This window comes from Ascaphus truei (assembly GCF_040206685.1).
Source record: "Ascaphus truei isolate aAscTru1 chromosome 20 unlocalized genomic scaffold, aAscTru1.hap1 SUPER_20_unloc_1, whole genome shotgun sequence".
Lineage (NCBI taxonomy): Eukaryota > Metazoa > Chordata > Amphibia > Anura > Ascaphidae > Ascaphus > Ascaphus truei.
Window position 1 is genome coordinate 872507 of NW_027453857.1, and position 10154 is coordinate 882660.

Consider the following 10154-nt stretch of genomic DNA (forward strand, 5'->3'; position numbering starts at 1 on the left):
TTGATTGGTGCACGCCCGCCCCCCCTTACCCCCCCCTGACTGCCGGGTCACGCTGACGTCATCATGGGGGAGTGTTCAGTCTGGGGAGAGGTGTGGCTGTGGCTGCAGTCCTCCAAGACAGCTCTATGCTGTATTGCCAGGGATTTAGACCTAGACGTCTGACGTCACTAGGGGGCGCCATATGGTAGCTCTGACTTCATCAGGTGGGCGTCAACATCCTGGTTATGTGGCAGAGCGGGGAGGGGTGAGTATCAGGGGGGTGGTATATATTGTGACTGTTTCTTGTGTTTGTAGCCTTCACCTTGACTGCCGAAACGTTGGACTTTATGGCATATTAAACCTCCTTTGAGTAAGACCGTGTGCCTGCTTCTTCTTCTTTGTCCGGCTACAGGAAGGGTCAGGAGACAGGGAGGACAGAGGCAGGAGAACCCCATCTGGCTCCGGCCTTGCCTGTCCCTACGAATACAGGGACCTAGGAGGTGGCCAGTGGGGCTGTTATGTCTATTTTTGTTTATTGTGGGTAGCGGGGGTGGGTGAACGGGGTATTGGCCCCAAGGATGGGTGTTTAGGCCTACCGGGTGGGGGGGTAGCGGGAGGGGTTAACCCCTTCATTACCTTAGCGGTATTAACCGCTAAGTTAAAGAAGAGGTTAAGTCATCCCGAAACCCCCTGGCAAGGCCTAAACACCCACCCAAGGCCAAATACCACCTTCACCCACCCCCGCTACCCGCAACTTCATTGACTTGGCGGTAATGAAGTTGCCTGTAAATGCATTTTTTATACATGGGATTCATGCCGGGGGTCTCTGGTGCTGATATTAATGGATATCAGCTCTGGGACACATGCATTTTATTTTCATCGCAGCTTCACCCCACCTTCTTTCCAACTTTTGTGGCTGGACAATTTGGAGAAGAAACAAGAATTTTATAGTGGCGATCAGCCGCAATAAGCTGATCAGGGCTTATAGAATTGAGCGTGTTGGAAAAACTGGCGATCAGTGCCGAAAAGTGGCTTATCACCGCGCGTCTGCCGATTTTTATTTATTTATTTTCCTGCAAAAAAACCCCGGTTATTTTTGCTCTAATCACCAGCTTCTCTGGGCTTACAGAATCGCTGTAGGCGATTACTGCATGAGGGCCTTAGGGAGGATTTGTTCCTGTAAAGTACACCTAGTTTGGCATAGGATTTGGATGTCAGATTATCAATGTGCAACCCAAATGTTAAATGGGAGTTGAACTATATGCCCAGATATTTCAAACCAGTAACAGGGGCTAGGATGGTATTAGAGCTGTTTTTTATCTGAAGCTCTGTCATTGGCAGCTTTAGCAATTTAGCTCTGGTCCCAAATACCATTGTTACAGTCTTGTCAGTGTTTAAAATCAGTTTGTTTTAAGAAATCCAGTTTCAAGTCTCAAAAAATCAGATTGAAGTATGTGTTCAAGGTCAGAGAGGCGAGGGCTGCGTGCATATAGGATAAGATCTAAGGCCTCTCACAATAACCCGTTAGGAATATTAATTCCTCATCTATCCAACATAAGTATAAAATATAGTCTACCAAGACCCCTAATACAGAGTTACCCACCTTATACGGGAGCAGCTGCCAGACGAGTATAGTAAATGTATCTTATTTCTTTTGCCACTGGAGGGCAGCGTGGAGTTACACGGAGGGGCGCCCGTAAGGATGACGTGCCAGTTAGGCGGAAGGAGAAGCGCACACACTTTTATGTGAAACGGATATATTTGGGGAGGGATTTAGTAGTCTGAGTAAGAAAATTAACCATTTAAATATGCACAGATTTAATCCCACTTTTGGAAATTAGGGATGTTGCCTAAAAGTTTGAGAATGCATAAAGTGCCACCCATGGGCTTTAATGAAGCAGCATTTGTGGGCTAAAGGGAACAGCATTCTGTATAAAGGTATTTTGGACTCGATATAAATAATTGATGTCAAAAACTAATATTAAGTAAATTGAGAATGGAAAAATCTTCAGCACAAACGTACAGAATGTGATATTCTGAGAGATCTTACAGATGTTATCAAATCCCAGAGTGAATATATAGAAAATGTCTGTATAGAACGAGTCAAACAAGAATATGCCAATAAAACGTTTAATTGGGAGATACAGGGGCCACAATTCAGGTCATTTAGCTGAAAGAAGAGAAGCCGGTCAGCCAGTAGAGCAGGTCAGCCGGTAGAGCAGGTCAGCCGGTAGAGCAGGTCAGCCGGTAGAGCAGGTCAGCCGGTCAGCCGGTAGAGCAGGTCAGCCGGTAGAGCAGGTCAGCCGGTCAGCTCTGAGATCAGCATTACTTATATCCCCTAAACGTTGTCCCCTGCATGTAATGCTGCAGAACAGCCTACACTGCATATACTGTACATGAGATACTTAACCATTTCTTTTCGCTCGACTCTAATCTGAATGATTTGCTAATTGGTTTGTAATTAGAGAGATATTTGTAGCAGAATCCCATGTATGTTATTTTTACCTTTTTAGATACCGTTTTGTGTAATAAAAGATATGACAGATCTTGCACTTGTGTTTTGGAAGAAGTGTATATGTGACCCTATAAATCTCCCTCACACCCGGGCTTGGCAGCGTGACACTAGTGCAGCGTCCTGGGGAAGAATCACTGAGCTGTTAGCAATAGATACAACGGATAGAAAAGACACTACACATAGGTTTGATTAAAGAGAGTATTTTATTGAAATAATTAATCTCTTTTCTGGGGGGGGCCTGCAGCACATTGCAGAGCGATATAGTAACACGCAGAGCAATACATTGCAGGCCCCTCCGGCAGCAAAGGGGTGAAGACCAATGCAGGGTGTACACTGGCGACACACTTTATTCGAGCTCGGCTAGTCCCACGAATTCGGGTATACCCGTGTGTATTGAGGTTTGTGACTGTTTTCTGCCCGAGTGCATTGAGGTATTTTCCAAGCAGGGATTGAAGCATTTTATTCCCGCTGGCTGCAATACTGCACAGTATATATATATATATATACTGCATTACAATTCATGAATTTATGCCATCTGGTAGACACGCGAAGCATTGCAGCCTATTAAATCCTAATCATTATCATTTAACAGATCAGCCGCCCGTCAGCCAGGCATGAACCCAGGCTGGGAAGGCAAACGCAACGGGGCTTGTCAGAGGTGAGGAGCGGCGTATTCCAGGTATCTGCCAGGTACATACTGGGTATTTGCTCGAATAAAGTGTGTCGGTGCAGTATAAAGATCTCACTGATAATTCATGCACAAAGGGCAGTTTGTTGCTGTGATCCAGAGGAAGGCGAAACATAACCCCTGCTGTGCAATGGGGGAAAAAAATTCCTTCCTGACCCCATTAAATGGCGATCGGATGGTCCCTGGATCACTGCGCAGTGAGATCAGATGGAGCAGCACAGATCAGCGTTGTTATACACAGGGGCACACTCAGTATATAGAGATGCGGGTGATGGGGCCCTTGTGCCCCTGTGTATAACTCACCTGCTCCCCCATCCCTCTGCATATCTATCCCATTCACCCCTTTTCCTCCTGCATACCTCGCAGGGCCAGCCGGCCATTAGGCGGTCGCCTAGCGCGCAGAGGTCCTAGGGGCGCATTAATAATCATTATTATTTTTTCCTCTTATTATTTTTTTTTTTTTTTTATAATTATTATTCTTTTTTTTATCCAGTATTTTGGCGCCCTTTTATTTTTATTTTGCGTCGCGCTGGGGTGCGGTCGCACCCCCTGCAGCCCCGATAGCTACGCCACTGTTTATTTTATTATTTTATTTATCTTATTTTTTATTCAACTGGGGCACAAATTTTAAGTTTCGCCTCGGGCACATGAAACCCGTGCTCCGGCCCTGCTCCTTGTTCTCTCTCACCCTCTCACGCCCAATATCCCTATCTCCCTCTAGTACCTGGCCCTCCCGCAGCCTTCCTGATCTTATCTGCCTCTCCTGCGGTCAAACCAACTTCTCAGGGCCCCTAGAATACCCCTGTATCTACGCCCTGGCTCCTCTGCTACCTGCTCCTGGCTTCTTCTCCGCCTAAAAAAGGTGAAGCAGCAGATCTGTCCGCACCTCTCGTATTCTCCTACCTGCTCCCGGGGTCTTCTCCTCCGCCTAAAAAAGGTGAAGCAGCAGATCCGGCCACACCTGTCGTATGCTCCTTGGTCATCGTACACCACGTCTGCGTCATCGGCCGCCTTGTAGCCCACCTCATTGTTCCACTTGACGCCCGCTTTGTCGTATGCCTCGTCGTCCGCCTCGTAGCCCGCCTCGTCGTCTGGTGGCACAAAGGGCACCACCTTCGTGCGTGTCCTGATCTGCAGGAGACATGAAGTGTTTGTAACCAGGGACAGTGATACTCTGTATCGCAAGAGCTCCTGTGCCACTTATACCCCCTCCTCAATACTACGTTATACCGCCCTCCACAGGGCAAATACCCGTTATACCCACCTCCCCAGATCCAGTACCCAGTTATACAACCCTCCCAAGGCCCAGTACACTGTTATACGCCCCTCCCCAGGCCCAGTACTCGTTATACCCACCTCACCAGGCCCAGTACCCGTTATACCCACCTCACCAGGCCCAGTACCCATTATATACCCCACCCCAGAAGGTCATGTTTCTATTTATCAAAAATACATTGAGTTACCTCTGGTTTCCGAGCATGTCCTGGGGGAGTTATCACAGAGACACAGAAACGTCGCTGAGTTTGGGTTAGTAACTCCCTTAACCTCTCAGCAGTTGAATTCCCCATTAGGCGCTTAGCACGTTAAAAACAAGCGTTGCTATTTCTCTGCATGAAGTTGCAGGTAATTGGAAGAGTACACAGTGACGGCTATTTCATCACTCACCTTCTTCCCCCGAAACTGTCTTTTCTGTCTTATTTCCGGCTTCACATCGGATATCCATATCCATTCTTGGCCTCTGATCTGTATGCAGGACAATGCTTTAAGACAGGGTTGCACAACCTTTTCCCCTGCTCCCCCCTCCACCTTCCCCACCTTGTCTCCGACGTTCTGATGTAACGACGTCATGTGATATCACGTTGCTATGGCAATGCCACATCATGTGACGCCACGTTGCTGTCACCAGAAGCCGCCGGAGACAAGGAAAGGGAACTTACAGAGACCCTTCCTCATATTGACTGACCTTGCAGTGCTCTGCACTGACTTGCACTGACCTGCTATGGTGCCTCTCAAAATACCATGCTAACTCATTCTGAACATACATGTGTCCTTTCTACATGTTACTCAGCTTGTGTGGGCCACAGACAGCTTTCCCGGGGTCCAGGACTAGTTTCCACCGGAGACACTCACCCATGGGTCGGCGACTTTGCGAGAACCCACCCCCCCAACCTGTTTTCTCTTGCACTGCCATAGACAACAACATTTCGGCCTGCTGGTCTTTCTCAGGTAAAGTGGCTAAACCCACTAAATCCAGCAAAGAAAGGCCAGCAGCCGAAACTTTGTAGTCTGTGGCACAATAAATTACCTTTTTTTATTCAAATCCGTGTGCCCTTTCCCATCAATCATATTGTATCCATTGGACGAAATGCCGGTCTTCCCTGAGACTAAGGGGCACCGGTAAAAGTATCACTACTTATTGTTTTTTTTTGGTGTGCAGCAAATCCCCATCATTTTTGCGTTCTCTTGCTCTGCCCCAATCTGACACACCACCTTGCTCTCTCACCCCCCTCTTAGACTCCCCCGTCACCCTTTCCTTCCTCAAAGGTTGTCCTTTAATCAGATCTTACCCAAATTGTCTCCATCTCCCTTGGAAATGTTCTGTCTTTAAGCTGTGCGGCTCCTCTTGATCCAAGCTTTCTTAGCAGACCCCTTTAGGTTTCAGCTCCGAGGGTCTAAAAAATAAGCGACTCCGAAAAGATGTGAAATATGCGCACGGGTCCTAATGGGGCACTGAGGGGGAGACTTAAATACTAGTAAATATAATCTACTGTGCTAACAAATATAACTTATTAAACTAAGAAATATAATTTATTAAACTGACAAATATAACTTATTAAACTAAGAAATATAATTTATTAAACTAAGAAATATAACTTATTAAACTAAGAAATATAATTTATTAAACTAAGAAATATAACTTCTTAAACTTAGAAATATAATCTATTAAACTAAATAAATATCTATTAAACTAAATAAATATCTATTCAACTAAATAAATATAATTTATTTAAAAACAATACAATAAAAAGCTGGAGAAATGATACGTCAACCAAGCCACAGATGTGATGCCAATGAGCGTTGAACTCCTTGCAGATCCACCGTCAGCTGGTTGTGGCAGAAAGTGGTGACATACAGTAGAACAGAGTGGTTGAGCTGTAACCACGGCAGTCAGGTCAGAAATCAACACAATATTTTTTGAAATTTAGAATGAGAATGTTCTGTATGTCACATTCTGGGCTCAGACTCTGAGCCCTGTCACATGTTAGCAGCTTGTGATAATAGAAAGTATCCATATACTGGGATGTGATAAGAAACATGAAGGTCATTTTATACTGGGTCCCATAACCTGCTTTATATGAAGTATCATTTTACACTAATTAGTAGAGATGTTACATTTTGAAAAATAGCACTTCTGGCGGCATTGTTCATTTTCTCTACAAATGATAAATCAAAAAGTTGGATAAAACGTTACAGTATATGTGTGTGTGCGCGCGCAATATATATATATATATAGAGGTATCAGTACCGTGTTAGCCGAGCTTCAATAATCAAAAAATAAATAGATGATACCGTTCTGTGGCTAACGAAATGCTTTTATTTGTGCGAGCTTTCGAGATACACTGATCTCTTCTTCCGGCGATGTTACAATTAATGAGGCAAGCAAAAGGTATACTTAAAAACAGTGTCTCTTGGAATGTTATCTGTGCTGGTCCTTCCCCCGGTGTGGATGTGTTTTATGCCTAGAGGTGTCAAAAGGTTCCTGAAAGCAAGTGATGAAAGAGTGTGTATGTGTATCAGTGTGAATGAAAATGAATGGAGAGCCCACAGTATATACAGTGCTTTACAAAAGGTGTGTGTGGAGTGGGAGTGGATATAAATGGTGTGGGTGGGTGTGGAAATGTGAGAGTTTGTAGCACAACTAAAAGTGTGTGTGGATACTTTGTGGTCCCTATTGATGTATAGGGATGTAAAAACAGTATTTGTATGTGTAAGAGACAGCTGTGTGTGCATACATATAGCACAGTATGTTAAATTACGCCGCGGGGTCATGTGACGTCACCCTCGTCAAATGCCGCTGCAGGTCACGTGACGCCGCATCAAGGTAAGGGGGGGGGGCGCGAGCACCAGCAGAGGGAAGGCAGGGGGGCGAGCTGCAAAAGTTTGTGCTCCCCTGGTATAACCAATAAATAATATAGCTGATATAGCAATTTGGTTGTGGCTAGAGAGAGATTATAATGGCAGTGAGAATTAGTGGTCAGAATTAATAACAGTACAATTACTAAAAAGTAGCTGTAATAAAATAATAATAAACACTCTGCCTAAACACAATAAAAGTCCAGAAACCTAGCTCTAATAGCTACTGCACCGACACACTTTATTCGAGCAAATGCCCAGTTTGTACCTGGCAGATACCTGGAATCCGCCGCTGCTTACCTCTTGCATGCTTCGTTGCGTTTGCCTTCACAGCCACGGTTCATGCCTGGCTGACGGGGTCCTGATCTGTTAAATGATAATGATCAGGATTTACTAGGCTGCAATGCTTCGCTTGTCCACCAGATGGCATAAACTCATGACTTGTAAAGCGCCGAATCAGTAATGTGTGGGCTTGCAGTTGTTTCATTTAAAAAAAGATACTGTACCACAGTGTGCTATTGTACTGTAACTTGTCCTTGAGACTGAAGGAAGACGTTGCAAAAAATGTATCAATTTAGGCTTTACATACTGTATTAAATAAAAACAAAGACCATTTTCGCTTACACTATTCTCCAGAGACATGAGTGTTCAAATGCAGCCCGTGTTCCAAAAACCTGACAGAAGTTATGCTTATTTGATATGGGCCGCTATTAATGCAACAGAGGATAAGATGGCAACAGTTGTTCAAATTTATCAGTATTTCATCGAAAACTATGACTTTTACAAATTTTCGCCAACTCCTCATTTGTGGAAGCGGGCAATAAGGAAAAGGTTATGTAGTGACCCCTGTTTTCACCGTATTGAGCCCCAATTTGTTGGAGGGTATTGGTGTGTGTCACAGGGTTTTTCCCGTATCTATGATCATGGAGGCGGCAAAAGGCGAAGGGTCGTGTTAAAACCAACTAAGAAGCGACAGTCCCTGCCAATCAATGCGCCAGAACCAGAACCAGCACCAGCACCAGCTTCTAATGATGGTCCCGCCGTCAGTGACAACCCTGAGACAGAGTCGGATTTCGCGGCCAGTTTTGATGAAGCTTGCATGTACCTAAGCGATTTCCCGCCTCACCTGCTGACTACAGGTGGGCTAGTCCCGCTGCAAACTATCGACGTGGGTGATGATGAAAGCTGGAGTGGCAGTGGACCGGCGCCAGCACTAGCTGAATGGGAAATTCAATGGTGAGTACTGTATTGTTGCCGTATTATTTTGGTGGGGCTGGCTGGGTACTTCTTTAGGGGGCTGACCATTACTGTACATTAAAACTTTTCATTTTGTTTTTCCTCAGAAAAGAAAACGGCTAATGGGGGGATTTCGATGGATAATATTGTGCTGTACAGTATGCTGATGTTTTCCGGCCGAACAGTATACTGTGTAATAAACCCGAATAAATAAAACTATGCATTTATTCTACAGTACATGTTCAGTAAATTACTGCACATACAGTACTGGGGGCGAGATGTGTTTGCAGCAGAGAGAGAGATTTAATAATATTGTACAGTGAGCAGGGGGTTCCCTGAGCCAGAAATTAATGCTCAGGGACCCCCCCTGCTCCTGCTCAATATTATTAAAAATACAGAAAATGCTGCGTCATTACCATAGCGGATAGCCGCTAAGGCAATGAAGGGGTTAACCCCCCGTGCCCGCTTTATTGTGTGTAGTGGGGATGGGTGAGGGGGGTATTTGGCCCTTGGTGTGAGTTTAGGACTTGCGGGAGGGGGGGGGGTTGCGGGTGCACTTAACCCCTTCACGACTGTAGCAGTTAATACCGCTACGGTCATGAAGGGGTTAAGCCCTCCCGCTACCCCCCCCCCGCAAGCCCTCCCCAACCATCGTTGGGGCTAATACCCCATTCACCCACCCTCCCGCTACCCACAATAAAAAAATACACACACACAGCAGCCGCCAAAAAATAAATAAATAAATCTAAATAAATACATTTGAAATACATTTTTATTGATAGTGTAGATGTGCAGGGGGTCTCCGGAGCTGAACCGCGTTGGTTTTAGGTCTGGGGACCCCGTGCCCCCCGAGATACAGGCCCCTTTAGGGGGTGCCGGTATCCATCTGCGTTTAAAGGCCCCGATCACGTGATCGCGGCCTGTAAACCAAGCAGAGCAGAGGGATACCGGCACCCCCTAAAGGGGCCTGTATCTCGGGGGGCACTGGGTCCCCAGACCTGAAACCTGTGCGCTTCTGCTCTCGAGACCCTCTGCACATGTACAGTATCAATAAAACACATACAATATACAGTATAAATAAACACTCGTTCTTTACCTTAGCGGCTATGCGCTATGGTAAAGAAGCATCATTCCTGTATAGTAATACAGCCGCCAAAAAATAAATAAATAAATCTAAATAAATAAATGACAATAAATACATTTGAAATACATTTTTATTGATAGTGTAGATGTGCATAGCCGCTAAGGCAATGAAGGGGTTAAGGCATAATAAACAATTAATACATTCAATACATATTTTTCATGTCTGTGTTAAAACTCCCTGCCTTCTCTCTAATCTATGTAAAACCCCCTCCCCTATCCCCCTATTGTGTGTGTGCGTTAAGCTTCCCTGCAATCTATGTAAAAAAAAACTCCCCCTATTGTGTGTGTGTGTTAAATCTGCCTGGCCTGTGTTTCTGAGTGCTGAGTGCTCTGCGTTAAAGCCCCGATCACGTGACCGCGGCCTGTTAAACCAAGCAGAGCAGAGGGATACCGGCACCCCCTAAAGGGGCCTGTATCTCGGGGGGCAGGGGGTCCCCAGACCTAAAACCTGTGCGCTTC